Raw genomic sequence first — 18,473 nt, 5'->3', positions numbered from 1 at the left:
AAAAAAACACAGGACCCGACAATGGCACATTCTTCTCCTCCACCACACTGCCAGAGATTAAATGCCTTCCACAAGGACAAACACCAAAGATAAGTCAGTCACTCCGGCAGTGCCCTGGCCAGGGCTGGCTACCCTGAGTCAGGATGTCTACTCTCTATATTTTTATCCTGTCTTTAACAGCTGCAAACCCGACAGCAAATGGACCAGACCATGGTGCACTCCTGTCCCCATCCACACAGACAGAGATTCACTTCCTTCTACGCAGGACACTGACACAAAGTTAAGTCTTTGAGCCTGGCAGAGCCAAGGGCAAGATGTTCCACATGAGAACAAGGGTGGCTGATGCCATTTCTTCTCCTTTCTTCTGCCTTTTCAGCTGAAAGTCCAGATAGGAAATGGACCAACCAGCGTGCACCCTTCTACACAACTACGCCGACAGAGTTTAAATGCCTTCTATAAAGGACACTGACACAAAGTTAAGTCATCGAGCCTGCAGAGCCCTGGCCAGGGCTTTCCTATGTCATCAAGTGTGGCTCATGCTATTTCTGGTCCTTCTGCCATTTCAGCTTCAACTCCAGATAGGAAATGGACCAAGCATCCTACACCCCTCTACGCCCCTACACCGACAGAGATTAAATGCCTTCCTACAAAGGACACTGACACAAAGTTAAGTCAGGGAGAACTTCAGAGCCCTGACCAGGGTTTCCTCATGTGAGCGACTGGTGCTGCTGCTTAGTTTGTTGCCCGCCTTTTACAATTGCAGGCCCAGACCAGGACAGGACAAGAAAAAGCCACACTCTTCTCCTCCACCACACTGCCACAGATTAATGCCTTCCAGAAGGGATAAAGACCAAAGAGAAGTCATTCACACTGGTAGATCCCTGGGCAGGGTTTCTGCCTGGGGAACTATGATGGGTAACACACAGTTTCTTTGTCTGCCTTTTGCACTTGCTGGCCCAAAAAAACACAGGACCCGACAATGGCACATTCTTCTCCTCCACCACACTGCCAGAGATTAAATGCCTTCCACAAGGACAAACACCAAAGATAAGTCAGTCACTCCGGCAGTGCCCTGGACAGGGCTGGATACCCTGAGTCAGGATGTCTACTCACTATATTCTTATCCTTTCTTTAACAGCTCTTTAACAGCTGCAAACCCGACAGCAAATGGACCAGACCATGGTGCACTCCTGTCCCCATCCACACAGACAGAGATTCACTTCCTTCTACGCAGGACACTGACACAAAGTTAAGTCTTTGAGCCTGGCAGAGCCAAGGGCAAGATGTTCCACATGAGAACAAGGGTGGCTGATGCCATTTCTTCTCCTTTCTTCTGCCTTTTCAGCTGAAAGTCCAGATAGGAAATGGACCAACCAGCGTGCACCCTTCTACAGAACTACGCTGACAGAGTTTAAATGCCTTCTATAAAAGACACTGACACAAAGTTAAGTCATCCAGCCTGCAGAGCCCTGGCCAGGGCTTTCCTATGTCATCAAGTGTGGCTCATGCTATTTTTGGTCCTTCTGCCATTTCAGCTTCAACTCCAGATAGGAAATGGACCAAGCATCCTACACCCCTCTACGCCCCTACACCGACAGAGATTAAATGCCTTCTACAAAGGACACTGACACAAAGTTAAGTCAGGGAGAACTTCAGAGCCCTGACCAGGGTTTCCTCATGTGAGTGACTGGTGCTGCTGCTTAGTTTGTTGCCCGCCTTTTACAGTTGCAGGCCCACACCAGGACAGGACAAGAAAAAGCCACACTCTTCTCCTCCACCACACTGCTGAGGTTATATGGCTTCCAGAAGGGACAAAGACCAAAGAGAAGTCATTCACACTGGCAGATCCCTGGACAGCGTTTCTGCCTGGGGAACTATGATGGGTAACACACAGTTTCTTTGTCTGCCTTTTGCACTTGCTGGCCCAAAAAAACACAGGACCCGACAATGGCACATTCTTCTCCTCCACCACACTGCCAGAGATTAAATGCCTTCCACAAGGACAAACACCAAAGATAAGTCAGTCACTCCGGCAGTGCCCTGGCCAGGGCTGGCTACCCTGAGTCAGGATGTCTACTCTCTATATTCTTATCCTTTCTTTAACAGCTCTTTAAAAGCTGCAAACCCGACAGCAAATGGACCAGACCATGGTGCACTCCTGTCCCCATCCACACAGACAGAGATTCACTTCCTTCTACGCAGGACACTGACACAAAGTTAAGTCTTTGAGCCTGGCAGAGCCAAGGGCAAGATGTTCCACATGAGAACAAGGGTGGCTGATGCCATTTCTTCTCCTTTCTTCTGCCTTTTCAGCTGAAAGTCCAGATAGGAAATGGACCAACCAGCGTGCACCCTTCTACACAACTACGCCGACAGAGTTTAAATGCCTTCTATAAAGGACACTGACACAAAGTTAAGTCATCGAGCCTGCAGAGCCCTGGCCAGGGCTTTCCTATGTCATCAAGTGTGGCTCATGCTATTTCTGGTCCTTCTGCCATTTCAGCTTCAACTCCAGATAGGAAATGGACCAAGCATCCTACACCCCTCTACGCCCCTACACCGACAGAGATTAAATGCCTTCCTACAAAGGACACTGACACAAAGTTAAGTCAGGGAGAACTTCAGAGCCCTGACCAGGGTTTCCTCATGTGAGCGACTGGTGCTGCTGCTTAGTTTGTTGCCCGCCTTTTACAATTGCAGGCCCAGACCAGGACAGGACAAGAAAAAGCCACACTCTTCTCCTCCACCACACTGCCACAGATTAATGCCTTCCAGAAGGGATAAAGACCAAAGAGAAGTCATTCACACTGGTAGATCCCTGGGCAGGGTTAATGCCTGGGGAACTATGATGGGTAACACACAGTTTCTTTGTCTGCCTTTTCCACTTGCTGGCCCAAAAAAACACAGGACCCGACAATGGCACATTCTTCTCCTCCACCACACTGCCAGAGATTAAATGCCTTCCACAAGGACAAACACCAAAGATAAGTCAGTCACTCCGGCAGTGCCCTGGACAGGGCTGGATACCCTGAGTCAGGATGTCTACTCTCTATATTTTTATCCTGTCTTTAACAGCTCTTTAACAGCTGCAAACCCGACAGCAAATGGACCAGACCATGGTGCACTCCTGTCCCCATCCACACAGACAGAGATTCACTTCCTTCTACGCAGGACACTGACACAAAGTTAAGTCTTTGAGCCTGGCAGAGCCAAGGGCAAGATGTTCCACATGAGAACAAGGGTGGCTGATGCCATTTCTTCTCCTTCCTTCTGCCTTTTCAGCTGAAAGTCCAGATAGGAAATGGACCAACCAGCGTGCACCCTTCTACAGAACTACGCTGACAGAGTTTAAATGCCTTCTATAAAAGACACTGACACAAAGATAAGTCATCCAGCCTGCAGAGCCCTGGCCAGGGCTTTCCTATGTCATCAAGTGTGGCTCATGCTATTTTTGGTCCTTCTGCCATTTCAGCTTCAACTCCAGATAGGAAATGGACCAAGCATCCTACACCCCTCTACGCCCCTACACCGACAGAGATTAAATGCCTTCTACAAAGGACACTGACACAAAGTTAAGTCAGGGAGAACTTCAGAGCCCTGACCAGGGTTTCCTCATGTGAGTGACTGGTGCTGCTGCTTAGTTTGTTGCCCGCCTTTTACAGTTGCAGGCCCAGACCAGGACAGGACAAGAAAAAGCCACACTCTTCTCCTCCACCACACTGCCACAGATTAATGCCTTCCAGAAGGGACAAAGACCAAAGAGAAGTCATTCACACTGGTAGATCCCTGGGCAGGGTTTCTGCTTGGGGAACTATGATGGGTAACACACAGTTTCTTTGTCTGCCTTTTGCACTTGCTGGCCCAAAAAAACACAGGACCCGACAATGGCACATTCTTCTCCTCCACCACACTGCCAGAGATTAAATGCCTTCCACAAGGACAAACACCAAAGATAAGTCAGTCACTCCGGCAGTGCCCTGGCCAGGGCTGGCTACCATGACTCAGGATGTCTACCCTCTATATTTTTATCCTGTCTTTAACAGCTGCAAACCCGACAGCAAATGGACCAGACCATGGTGCACTCCTGTCCCCATCCACACAGACAGAGATTCACTTCCTTCTACGCAGGACACTGACACAAAGTTAAGTCTTTGAGCCTGGCAGAGCCAAGGGCAAGATGTTCCACATGAGAACAAGGGTGGCTGATGCCATTTCTTCTCCTTTCTTCTGCCTTTTCAGCTGAAAGTCCAGATAGGAAATGGACCAACCAGCGTGCACCCTTCTACACAACTACGCCGACAGAGTTTAAATGCCTTCTATAAAGGACACTGACACAAAGTTAAGTCATCGAGCCCGCAGAGCCCTGGCCAGGGCTTTCCTGTGTCATCAAGTGTGGCTCATGCTATTTCTGGTCCTTCTGCCATTTCAGCTTCAACTCCAGATAGGAAATGGACCAAGCATCCTACACCCCTCTACGCCCCTACACCGACAGAGATTAAATGCCTTCTACAAAGGACACTGACACAAAGTTAAGTCAGGGAGAACTTCAGAGCCCTGACCAGGGTTTCCTCATGTGAGCGACTGGTGCTGCTGCTTAGTTTGTTGCCCGCCTTTTACAATTGCAGGCCCAGACCAGGACAGGACAAGAAAAAGCCACACTCTTCTCCTCCACCACACTGCCACAGATTAATGCCTTCCAGAAGGGATAAAGACCAAAGAGAAGTCATTCACACTGGTAGAGCCCTGGGCAGGGTTTCTGCCTGGGGAACTATGATGGGTAACACACAGTTTCTTTGTCTGCCTTTTCCACTTGCTGGCCCAAAAAAACACAGGACCCGACAATGGCACATTCTTCTCCTCCACCACACTGCCAGAGATTAAATGCCTTCCACAAGGACAAACACCAAAGATAAGTCAGTCACTCCGGCAGTGCCCTGGCCAGGGCTGGCTACCCTGAGTCAGGATGTCTACCCTCTATATTCTTATCCTGTCTTTAACAGCTGCAAACCCGACAGCAAATGGACCAGACCATGGTGCACTCCTGTCCCCATCCACACAGACAGAGATTCACTTCCTTCTACGCAGGACACTGACACAAAGTTAAGTCTTTGAGCCTGGCAGAGCCAAGGGCAAGATGTTCCACATGAGAACAAGGGTGGCTGATGCCATTTCTTCTCCTTTCTTCTGCCTTTTCAGCTGAAAGTCCAGATAGGAAATGGACCAACCAGCGTGCACCCTTCTACACAACTACGCCGACAGAGTTTAAATGCCTTCTATAAAGGACACTGACACAAAGTTAAGTCATCGAGCCTGCAGAGCCCTGGCCAGGGCTTTCCTATGTCATCAAGTGTGGCTCATGCTATTTCTGGTCTTTCTGCCATTTCAGCTTCAACTCCAGATAGGAAATGGACCAAGCATCCTACACCCCTCTACGCCCCTACACCGACAGAGATTAAATGCCTTCTACAAAGGACACTGACACAAAGTTAAGTCAGGGAGAACTTCAGAGCCCTGACCAGGGTTTCCTCATGTGAGCGACTGGTGCTGCTGCTTAGTTTGTTGACCGCCTTTTACAATTGCAGGCCCAGACCAGGACAGGACAAGAAAAAGCCACACTCTTCTCCTCCACCACACTGCCACAGATTAATGCCTTCCAGAAGGGACAAAGACCAAAGAGAAGTCATTCACACTGGCAGATCCCTGGGCAGGGTTTCTGCCTGGGGAACTATGATGGGTAACACACAGTTTCTTTGTCTGCCTTTTGCACTTGCTGGCCCAAAAAAACACAGGACCCGACAATGGCACATTCTTCTCCTCCACCACACTGCCAGAGATTAAATGCCTTCCACAAGGACAAACACCAAAGATAAGTCAGTCACTCCGGCAGTGCCCTGGCCAGGGCTGGCTACCCTGAGTCAGGATGTCTACCCTCTATATTTTTATCCTGTCTTTAACAGCTGCAAACCCGACAGCAAATGGACCAGACCATGGTGCACTCCTGTCCCCATCCACACAGACAGAGATTCACTTCCTTCTACGCAGGACACTGACACAAAGTTAAGTCTTTGAGCCTGGCAGAGCCAAGGGCAAGATGTTCCACATGAGAACAAGGGTGGCTGATGCCATTTCTTCTCCTTTCTTCTGCCTTTTCAGCTGAAAGTCCAGATAGGAAATGGACCAACCAGCGTGCACCCTTCTACACAACTACGCCGACAGAGTTTAAATGCCTTCTATAAAGGACACTGACACAAAGTTAAGTCATCGAGCCCGCAGAGCCCTGGCCAGGGCTTTCCTGTGTCATCAAGTGTGGCTCATGCTATTTCTGGTCCTTCTGCCATTTCAGCTTCAACTCCAGATAGGAAATGGACCAAGCATCCTACACCCCTCTACGCCCCTACACCGACAGAGATTAAATGCCTTCTACAAAGGACACTGACACAAAGTTAAGTCAGGGAGAACTTCAGAGCCCTGACCAGGGTTTCCTCATGTGAGCGACTGGTGCTGCTGCTTAGTTTGTTGCCCGCCTTTTACAATTGCAGGCCCAGACCAGGACAGGACAAGAAAAAGCCACACTCTTCTCCTCCACCACACTGCCACAGATTAATGCCTTCCAGAAGGGACAAAGACCAAAGAGAAGTCATTCACACTGGCAGATCCCTGGGCAGGGTTTCTGCTTGGGGAACTATGATGGGTAACACACAGTTTCTTTGTCTGCCTTTTCCACTTGCTGGCCCAAAAAAACACAGGACCCGACAATGGCACATTTTTCTCCTCCACCACACTGCCAGAGATTAAATGCCTTCCACAAGGACAAACACCAAAGATAAGTCAGTCACTCCGGCAGTGCCCTGGCCAGGGCTGGCTACCCTGAGTCAGGATGTCTACTCTCTATATTCTTATCCTGTCTTTAACAGCTGCAAACCCAACAGCAAATGGACCAGACCATGGTGCACTCCTGTCCCCATCCACACAGACAGAGATTCACTTCCTTCTACGCAGGACACTGACACAAAGTTAAGTCTTTGAGCCTGGCAGAGCCAAGGGCAAGATGTTCCACATGAGAACAAGGGTGGCTGATGCCATTTCTTCTCCTTTCTTCTGCCTTTTCAGCTGAAAGTCCAGATAGGAAATGGACCAACCAGCGTGCACCCTTCTACACAACTACGCCGACAGAGTTTAAATGCCTTCTATAAAGGACACTGACACAAAGTTAAGTCATTGAGCCTGCAGAGCCCTGGCCAGGGCTTTCCTATGTCATCAAGTGTGGCTCATGCTATTTCTGGTCCTTCTGCCATTTCAGCTTCAACTCCAGATAGGAAATGGACCAAGCATCCTACACCCCTCTACGCCCCTACACCGACAGAGATTAAATGCCTTCTACAAAGGACACTGACACAAAGTTAAGTCAGGGAGAACTTCAGAGCCCTGACCAGGGTTTCCTCATGTGAGCGACTGGTGCTGCTGCTTAGTTTGTTGCCCGCCTTTTACAATTGCAGGCCCAGACCAGGACAGGACAAGAAAAAGCCACACTCTTCTCCTCCACCACACTGCCACAGATTAATGCCTTCCAGAAGGGACAAAGACCAAAGAGAAGTCATTCACACTGGCAGATCCCTGGACAGGGTTTCTGCCTGGGGAACTATGATGGGTAACACACAGTTTCTTTGTCTGCCTTTTGCACTTGCTGGCCCAAAAAAACACAGGACCCGACAATGGCACATTCTTCTCCTCCACCACACTGCCAGAGATTAAATGCCTTCCACAAGGACAAACACCAAAGATAAGTCAGTCACTCCGGCAGTGCCCTGGCCAGGGCTGGCTACCCTGAGTCAGGATGTCTACCCTCTATATTTTTATCCTGTCTTTAACAGCTGCAAACCCGACAGCAAATGGACCAGACCATGGTGCACTCCTGTCCCCATCCACACAGACAGAGATTCACTTCCTTCTACGCAGGACACTGACACAAAGTTAAGTCTTTGAGCCTGGCAGAGCCAAGGGCAAGATGTTCCACATGAGAACAAGGGTGGCTGATGCCATTTCTTCTCCTTTCTTCTGCCTTTTCAGCTGAAAGTCCAGATAGGAAATGGACCAACCAGCGTGCACCCTTCTACACAACTACGCCGACAGAGTTTAAATGCCTTCTATAAAGGACACTGACACAAAGTTAAGTCATCGAGCCCGCAGAGCCCTGGCCAGGGCTTTCCTGTGTCATCAAGTGTGGCTCATGCTATTTCTGGTCCTTCTGCCATTTCAGCTTCAACTCCAGATAGGAAATGGACCAAGCATCCTACACCCCTCTACGCCCCTACACCGACAGAGATTAAATGCCTTCTACAAAGGACACTGACACAAAGTTAAGTCAGGGAGAACTTCAGAGCCCTGACCAGGGTTTCCTCATGTGAGCGACTGGTGCTGCTGCTTAGTTTGTTGCCCGCCTTTTACAATTGCAGGCCCAGACCAGGACAGGACAAGAAAAAGCCACACTCTTCTCCTCCACCACACTGCCACAGATTAATGCCTTCCAGAAGGGACAAAGACCAAAGAGAAGTCATTCACACTGGCAGATCCCTGGGCAGGGTTTCTGCTTGGGGAACTATGATGGGTAACACACAGTTTCTTTGTCTGCCTTTTCCACTTGCTGGCCCAAAAAAACACAGGACCCGACAATGGCACATTCTTCTCCTCCACCACACTGCCAGAGATTAAATGCCTTCCACAAGGACAAACACCAAAGATAAGTCAGTCACTCCGGCAGTGCCCTGGCCAGGGCTGGCTACCCTGAGTCAGGATGTCTACTCTCTATATTCTTATCCTGTCTTTAACAGCTGCAAACCCAACAGCAAATGGACCAGACCATGGTGCACTCCTGTCCCCATCCACACAGACAGAGATTCACTTCCTTCTACGCAGGACACTGACACAAAGTTAAGTCTTTGAGCCTGGCAGAGCCAAGGGCAAGATGTTCCACATGAGAACAAGGGTGGCTGATGCCATTTCTTCTCCTTTCTTCTGCCTTTTCAGCTGAAAGTCCAGATAGGAAATGGACCAACCAGCGTGCACCCTTCTACACAACTACGCCGACAGAGTTTAAATGCCTTCTATAAAGGACACTGACACAAAGTTAAGTCATTGAGCCTGCAGAGCCCTGGCCAGGGCTTTCCTATGTCATCAAGTGTGGCTCATGCTATTTCTGGTCCTTCTGCCATTTCAGCTTCAACTCCAGATAGGAAATGGACCAAGCATCCTACACCCCTCTACGCCCCTACACCGACAGAGATTAAATGCCTTCTACAAAGGACACTGACACAAAGTTAAGTCAGGGAGAACTTCAGAGCCCTGACCAGGGTTTCCTCATGTGAGCGACTGGTGCTGCTGCTTAGTTTGTTGCCCGCCTTTTACAATTGCAGGCCCAGACCAGGACAGGACAAGAAAAAGCCACACTCTTCTCCTCCACCACACTGCCACAGATTAATGCCTTCCAGAAGGGACAAAGACCAAAGAGAAGTCATTCACACTGGCAGATCCCTGGACAGCGTTTCTGCCTGGGGAACTATGATGGGTAACACACAGTTTCTTTGTCTGCCTTTTGCACTTGCTGGCCCAAAAAAACACAGGACCCGACAATGGCACATTCTTCTCCTCCACCACACTGCCAGAGATTAAATGCCTTCCACAAGGACAAACACCAAAGATAAGTCAGTCACTCCGGCAGTGCCCTGGCCAGGGCTGGCTACCATGACTCAGGATGTCTACCCTCTATATTTTTATCCTGTCTTTAACAGCTGCAAACCCGACAGCAAATGGACCAGACCATGGTGCACTCCTGTCCCCATCCACACAGACAGAGATTCACTTCCTTCTACGCAGGACACTGACACAAAGTTAAGTCTTTGAGCCTGGCAGAGCCAAGGGCAAGATGTTCCACATGAGAACAAGGGTGGCTGATGCCATTTCTTCTCCTTTCTTCTGCCTTTTCAGCTGAAAGTCCAGATAGGAAATGGACCAACCAGCGTGCACCCTTCTACACAACTACGCCGACAGAGTTTAAATGCCTTCTATAAAGGACACTGACACAAAGTTAAGTCATCGAGCCCGCAGAGCCCTGGCCAGGGCTTTCCTGTGTCATCAAGTGTGGCTCATGCTATTTCTGGTCCTTCTGCCATTTCAGCTTCAACTCCAGATAGGAAATGGACCAAGCATCCTACACCCCTCTACGCCCCTACACCGACAGAGATTAAATGCCTTCTACAAAGGACACTGACACAAAGTTAAGTCAGGGAGAACTTCAGAGCCCTGACCAGGGTTTCCTCATGTGAGCGACTGGTGCTGCTGCTTAGAATGTTGCCCGCCTTTTACAATTGCAGGCCCAGACCAGGACAGGACAAGAAAAAGCCACACTCTTCTCCTCCACCACACTGCCACAGATTAATGCCTTCCAGAAGGGACAAAGACCAAAGAGAAGTCATTCACACTGGCAGATCCCTGGGCAGCGTTTCTGCCTGGGGAACTATGATGGGTAACACACAGTTTCTTTGTCTGCCTTTTGCACTTGCTGGCCCAAAAAAACACAGGACCCGACAATGGCACATTCTTCTCCTCCACCACACTGCCAGAGATTAAATGCCTTCCACAAGGACAAACACCAAAGATAAGTCAGTCACTCCGGCAGTGCCCTGGCCAGGGCTGGCTAACCTGAGTCAGGATGTCTACTCTCTATATTCTTATCCTGTCTTTAACAGCTGCAAACCCGACAGCAAATGGACCAGACCATGGTGCACTCCTGTCCCCATCCACACAGACAGAGATTCACTTCCTTCTACGCAGGACACTGACACAAAGTTAAGTCTTTGAGACTGGCAGAGCCAAGGGCAAGATGTTCCACATGAGAACAAGGGTGGCTGATGCCATTTCTTCTCCTTTCTTCTGCCTTTTCAGCTGAAAGTCCAGATAGGAAATGGACCAACCAGCGTGCACCCTTCTACACCACTACGCCGACAGAGTTTAAATGCCTTCTATAAAGGACACTGACACAAAGTTAAGTCATCGAGCCTGCAGAGCCCTGGCCAGGGCTTTCCTATGTCATCAAGTGTGGCTCATGCTATTTCTGGTCTTTCTGCCATTTCAGCTTCAACTCCAGATAGGAAATGGACCAAGCATCCTACACCCCTCTACGCCCCTACACCGACAGAGATTAAATGCCTTCTACAAAGGACACTGACACAAAGTTAAGTCAGGGAGAACTTCAGAGCCCTGACCAGGGTTTCCTCATGTGAGCGACTGGTGCTGCTGCTTAGATTGTTGCCCGCCTTTTACAATTGCAGGCCCAGACCAGGACAGGACAAGAAAAAGCCACACTCTTCTCCTCCACCACACTGCCACAGATTAATGCCTTCCAGAAGGGACAAAGACCAAAGAGAAGTCATTCACACTGGCAGATCCCTGGGCAGGGTTTCTGCCTGGGGAACTATGATGGGTAACACACCGTTTCTTTGTCTGCCTTTTGCACTTGCTGGCCCAAAAAAACACAGGACCCGACAATGGCACATTCTTCTCCTCCACCACACTGCCAGAGATTAAATGCCTTCCACAAGGACAAACACCAAAGATAAGTCAGTCACTCCGGCAGTGCCCTGGCCAGGGCTGGCTAACCTGAGTCAGGATGTCTACTCTCTATATTCTTATCCTGTCTTTAACAGCTGCAAACCCGACAGCAAATGGACCAGACCATGGTGCACTCCTGTCCCCATCCACACAGACAGAGATTCACTTCCTTCTACGCAGGACACTCACACAAAGTTAAGTCTTTGAGCCTGGCAGAGCCAAGGGCAAGATGTTCCACATGAGAACAAGGGTGGCTGATGCCATTTCTTCTCCTTTCTTCTGCCTTTTCAGCTGAAAGTCCAGATAGGAAATGGACCAACCAGCGTGCACCCTTCTACACAACTACGCCGACAGAGTTTAAATGCCTTCTATAAAGGACACTGACACAAAGTTAAGTCATCGAGCCTGCAGAGCCCTGGCCAGGGCTTTCCTATGTCATCAAGTGTGGCTCATGCTATTTCTGGTCCTTCTGCCATTTCAGCTTCAACTCCAGATAGGAAATGGACCAAGCATCCTACACCCCTCTACGCCCCTACACCGACAGAGATTAAATGCCTTCTACAAAGGACACTGACACAAAGTTAAGTCAGGGAGAACTTCAGAGCCCTGACCAGGGTTTCCTCATGTGAGCGACTGGTGCTGCTGCTTAGTTTGTTGACCGCCTTTTACAATTGCAGGCCCAGACCAGGACAGGACAAGAAAAAGCCACACTCTTCTCCTCCACCACACTGCCACAGATTAATGCCTTCCAGAAGGGACAAAGACCAAAGAGAAGTCATTCACACTGGCAGATCCCTGGACAGCGTTTCTGCCTGGGGAACTATGATGGGTAACACACAGTTTCTTTGTCTGCCTTTTCCACTTGCTGGCCCAAAAAAACACAGGACCCGACAATGGCACATTCTTCTCCTCCACCACACTGCCAGAGATTAAATGCCTTCCACAAGGACAAACACCAAAGATAAGTCAGTCACTCCGGCAGTGCCCTGGCCAGGGCTGGCTACCCTGAGTCAGGATGTCTACTCTCTATATTCTTATCCTGTCTTTAACAGCTGCAAACCCGACAGCAAATGGACCAGACCATGGTGCACTCCTGTCCCCATCCACACAGACAGAGATTCACTTCCTTCTACGCAGGACACTGACACAAAGTTAAGTCTTTGAGCCTGGCAGAGCCAAGGGCAAGATGTTCCACATGAGAACAAGGGTGGCTGATGCCATTTCTTCTCCTTTCTTCTGCCTTTTCAGCTGAAAGTCCAGATAGGAAATGGACCAACCAGCGTGCACCCTTCTACACAACTACGCCGACAGAGTTTAAATGCCTTCTATAAAGGACACTGACACAAAGTTAAGTCATCGAGCCTGCAGAGCCCTGGCCAGGGCTTTCCTATGTCATCAAGTGTGGCTCATGCTATTTCTGGTCCTTCTGCCATTTCAGCTTCAACTCCAGATAGGAAATGGACCAAGCATCCTACACCCCTCTACGCCCCTACACCGACAGAGATTAAATGCCTTCTACAAAGGACACTGACACAAAGTTAAGTCAGGGAGAACTTCAGAGCCCTGACCAGGGTTTCCTCATGTGAGCGACTGGTGCTGCTGCTTAGTTTGTTGACCGCCTTTTACAATTGCAGGCCCAGACAAGGACAGGACCAGAAAAAGCCACACTCTTCTCCTCCACCACACTGCTGAGGTTATATGGCTTCCAGAAGGGACAAAGACCAAAGAGAAGTCATTCACACTGGCAGATCCCTGGGCAGCGTTTCTGCCTGGGGAACTATGATGGGTAACACACAGTTTCTTTGTCTGCCTTTTCCACTTGCTGGCCCAAAAAAACACAGGACCCGACAATGGCACATTCTTCTCCTCCACCACACTGCCAGAGATTAAATGCCTTCCACAAGGACAAACACCAAAGATAAGTCAGTCACTCCGGCAGTGCCCTGGCCAGGGCTGGCTACCCTGAGTCAGGATGTCTACTCTCTATATTCTTATCCTGTCTTTAACAGCTGCAAACCCAACAGCAAATGGACCAGACCATGGTGCACTCCTGTCCCCATCCACACAGACAGAGATTCACTTCCTTCTACGCAGGACACTGACACAAAGTTAAGTCTTTGAGCCTGGCAGAGCCAAGGGCAAGATGTTCCACATGAGAACAAGGGTGGCTGATGCCATTTCTTCTCCTTTCTTCTGCCTTTTCAGCTGAAAGTCCAGATAGGAAATGGACCAACCAGCGTGCACCCTTCTACACAACTACGCCGACAGAGTTTAAATGCCTTCTATAAAGGACACTGACACAAAGTTACGTCATTGAGCCTGCAGAGCCCTGGCCAGGGCTTTCCTATGTCATCAAGTGTGGCTCATGCTATTTCTGGTCCTTCTGCCATTTCAGCTTCAACTCCAGATAGGAAATGGACCAAGCATCCTACACCCCTCTACGCCCCTACACCGACAGAGATTAAATGCCTTCTACAAAGGACACTGACACAAAGTTAAGTCAGGGAGAACTTCAGAGCCCTGACCAGGGTTTCCTCATGTGAGCGACTGGTGCTGCTGCTTAGTTTGTTGACCGCCTTTTACAATTGCAGGCCCAGACCAGGACAGGACAAGAAAAAGCCACACTCTTCTCCTCCACCACACTGCCACAGATTAATGCCTTCCAGAAGGGACAAAGACCAAAGAGAAGTCATTCACACTGGCAGATCCCTGGGCAGGGTTTCTGCCTGGGGAACTATGATGGGTAACACACAGTTTCTTTGTCTGCCTTTTCCACTTGCTGGCCCAAAAAAACACAGGACCCGACAATGGCACATTCTTCTCCTCCACCACACTGCCAGAGATTAAATGCCTTCCACAAGGACAAACACCAAAGATAAGTCAGTCACTCCGGCAGTGCCCTGGCCAGGGCTGGCTACCCTGAGTCAGGATGTCTACTCTCTATATTCTTATCCTGTCTTTAACAGCTCTTTAACAGCTGCAAACCCAACAGCAAATGGACCAGACCATGGTGCACTCCTGTCCCCATCCACACAGACAGAGATTCACTTCCTTCTACGCAGGACACTGACACAAAGTTAAGTCTTTGAGCCTGGCAGAGCCAAGGGCAAGATGTTCCACATGAGAACAAGGGTGGCTGATGCCATTTCTTCTCCTTTCTTCTGCCTTTTCAGCTGAAAGTCCAGATAGGAAATGGACCAACCAGCGTGCACCCTTCTACACAACTACGACGACAGAGTTTAAATGCCTTCTATAAAGGACACTGACACAAAGTTAAGTCATCGAGCCTGCAGAGCCCTGGCCAGGGCTTTCCTATGTCATCAAGTGTGGCTCATGCTATTTCTGGTCCTTCTGCCATTTCAGCTTCAACTCCAGATAGGAAATGGACCAAGCATCCTACACCCCTCTACGCCCCTACACCGACAGAGATTAAATGCCTTCTACAAAGGACACTGACACAAAGTTAAGTCAGGGAGAACTTCAGAGCCCTGACCAGGGTTTCCTCATGTGAGCGACTGGTGCTGCTGCTTAGTTTGTTGACCGCCTTTTACAATTGCAGGCCCAGACCAGGACAGGACCAGAAAAAGCCACACTCTTCTCCTCCACCACACTGCCACAGATTAATGCCTTCCAGAAGGGACAAAGACCAAAGAGAAGTCATTCACACTGGCAGATCCCTGGGCAGGGTTTCTGCTTGGGGAACTATGATGGGTAACACACAGTTTCTTTGTCTGCCTTTTCCACTTGCTGGCCCAAAAAAACACAGGACCCGACAATGGCACATTCTTCTCCTCCACCACACTGCCAGAGATTAAATGCCTTCCACAAGGACAAACACCAAAGATAAGTCAGTCACTCCGGCAGTGCCCTGGCCAGGGCTGGCTACCCTGAGTCAGGATGTCTACTCACTATATTCTTATCCTGTCTTTAACAGCTGCAAACCCGACAGCAAATGGACCAGACCATGGTGCACTCCTGTCCCCATTCACACAGACAGAGATTCACTTCCTTCTACGCAGGACACTGACACAAAGTTAAGTCTTTGAGCCTGGCAGAGCCAAGGGCAAGATGTTCCACATGAGAACAAGGGTGGCTGATGCCATTTCTTCTCCTTTCTTCTGCCTTTTCAGCTGAAAGTCCAGATAGGAAATGGACCAACCAGCATGCACCCTTCTACACCACTACGCCGACAGAGTTTAAATGCCTTCTATAAAGGACACTGACACAAAGTTAAGTCATCGAGCCTGCAGAGCCCTGGCCAGGGCTTTCCTATGTCATCAAGTGTGGCTCATGCTATTTCTGGTCCTTCTGCCATTTCAGCTTCAACTCCAGATAGGAAATGGACCAAGCATCCTACACCCCTCTACGCCCCTACACCGACAGAGATTAAATGCCTTCTACAAAGGACACTGACACAAAGTTAAGTCAGGGAGAACTTCAGAGCCCTGACCAGGGTTTCCTCATGTGAGCGACTGGTGCTGCTGCTTAGTTTGTTGCCCGCCTTTTACAATTGCAGGCCCAGACCAGGACAGGACAAGAAAAAGCCACACTCTTCTCCTCCACCACACTGCCACAGATTAATGCCTTCCAGAAGGGACAAAGACCAAAGAGAAGTCATTCACACTGGCAGATCCCTGGGCAGCGTTTCTGCCTGGGGAACTATGATGGGTAACACACAGTTTCTTTGTCTGCCTTTTGCACTTGCTGGCCCAAAAAAACACAGGACCCGACAATGGCACATTCTTCTCCTCCACCACACTGCCAGAGATTAAATGCCTTCCACAAGGACAAACACCAAAGATAAGTCAGTCACTCCGGCAGTGCCCTGGCCAGGGCTGGCTACCCTGAGTCAGGATGTCTACTCTCTATATTCTTATCCTGTCTTTAACAGCTCTTTAACAGCTGCAAACCCGACAGCAAATGGACCAGACCATGGTGCACTCCTGTCCCCATCCACACAGACAGAGATTCACTTCCTTCTACGCAGGACACTGACACAAAGTTAAGTCTTTGAGCCTGGCAGAGCCAAGGGCAAGAGGTTCCACATGAGAACAAGGGTGGCTGATGCCATTTCTTCTCCTTTCTTCTGCCTTTTCAGCTGAAAGTCCAGATAGGAAATGGACCAACCAGCGTGCACCCTTCTACACCACTACGCCGACAGAGTTTAAATGCCTTCTATAAAGGACACTGACACAAAGTTAAGTCATCGAGCCTGCAGAGCCCTGGCCAGGGCTTTCCTATGTCATCAAGTGTGGCTCATGCTATTTCTGGTCCTTCTGCCATTTCAGCTTCAACTCCAGATAGGAAATGGACCAAGCATCCTACACCCCTCTACGCCCCTACACCGACAGAGATTAAATGCCTTCTACAAAGGACACTGACACAAAGTTAAGTCAGGGAGAACTTCAGAGCCCTGACCAGGGTTTCCTCATGTGAGCGACTGGTGCTGCTGCTTAGTTTGTTGACCGCCTTTTACAATTGCAGGCCCAGACCAGGACAGGACAAGAAAAAGCCACACTCTTCTCCTCCACCACACTGCCACAGATTAATGCCTTCCAGAAGGGACAAAGACCAAAGAGAAGTCATTCACACTGGCAGATCCCTAGGCAGGGTTTCTGCTTGGGGAACTATGATGGGTAACACACAGTTTCTTTGTCTGCCTTTTCCACTTGCTGGCCCAAAAAAACACAGGACCCGACAATGGCACATTCTTCTCCTCCACCACACTGCCAGAGATTAAATGCCTTCCACAAGGACAAACACCAAAGATAAGTCAGTCACTCCGGCAGTGCCCTGGCCAGGGCTGGCTACCCTGAGTCAGGATGTCTACTCTCTATATTCTTATCCTCTCTTTAACAGCTGCAAACCCGACAGCAAATGGACCAGACCATGGTGCACTCCTGTCCCCATCCACACAGACAGAGATTCACTTCCTTCTACGCAGGACACTGACACAAAGTTAAGTCTTTGAGCCTGGCAGAACCAAGGGCAAGATGTTCCACATGAGAACAAGGGTGGCTGATGCCATTTCTTCTCCTTTCTTCTGCCTTTTCAGCTGAAAGTCCAGATAGGAAATGGACCAACCAGCGTGCACCCTTCTACACAACTACGCCGACAGAGTTTAAATGCCTTCTATAAAGGACACTGACACAAAGTTAAGTCATCGAGCCTGCAGAGCCCTGGCCAGGGCTTTCCTATGTCATCAAGTGTGGCTCATGCTATTTCTGGTCCTTCTGCCATTTCAGCTTCAACTCCAGATAGGAAATGGACCAAGCATCCTACACCCCTCTACGCCCCTACACCGACAGAGATTAAATGCCTTCTACAAAGGACACTGAAACAAAGTTAAGTCAGGGAGAACTTAAGAGCCCTGACCAGGGTTTCCTCATGTGAGCGACTGGTGCTGCTGCTTAGTTTGTTGCCCGCCTTTTACAATTGCAGGCCCAGACCAGGACAGGACCAGAAAAAGCCACACTCTTCTCCTCCACCACACTGCCACAGATTAATGCCTTCCAGAAGGGACAAAGACCAAAGAGAAGTCATTCACACTGGCAGATCCCTAGGCAGGGTTTCTGCTTGGGGAACTATGATGGGTAACACACAGTTTCTTTGTCTGCCTTTTCCACTTGCTGGCCCAAAAAAACACAGGACCCGACAATGGCACATTCTTCTCCTCCACCACACTGCCAGAGATTAAATGCCTTCCACAAGGACAAACACCAAAGATAAGTCAGTCACTCCGGCAGTGCCCTGGCCAGGGCTGGCTACCCTGAGTCAGGATGTCTACTCTCTATATTCTTATCCTGTCTTTAACAGCTGCAAACCCGACAGCAAATGGACCAGACCATGGTGCACTCCTGTCCCCATCC

This window comes from Melopsittacus undulatus, chromosome 2, assembly GCF_012275295.1.
Source record: "Melopsittacus undulatus isolate bMelUnd1 chromosome 2, bMelUnd1.mat.Z, whole genome shotgun sequence".
NCBI lineage: Eukaryota > Metazoa > Chordata > Aves > Psittaciformes > Psittaculidae > Melopsittacus > Melopsittacus undulatus.
This window is presented reverse-complemented; position numbering follows the sequence as displayed.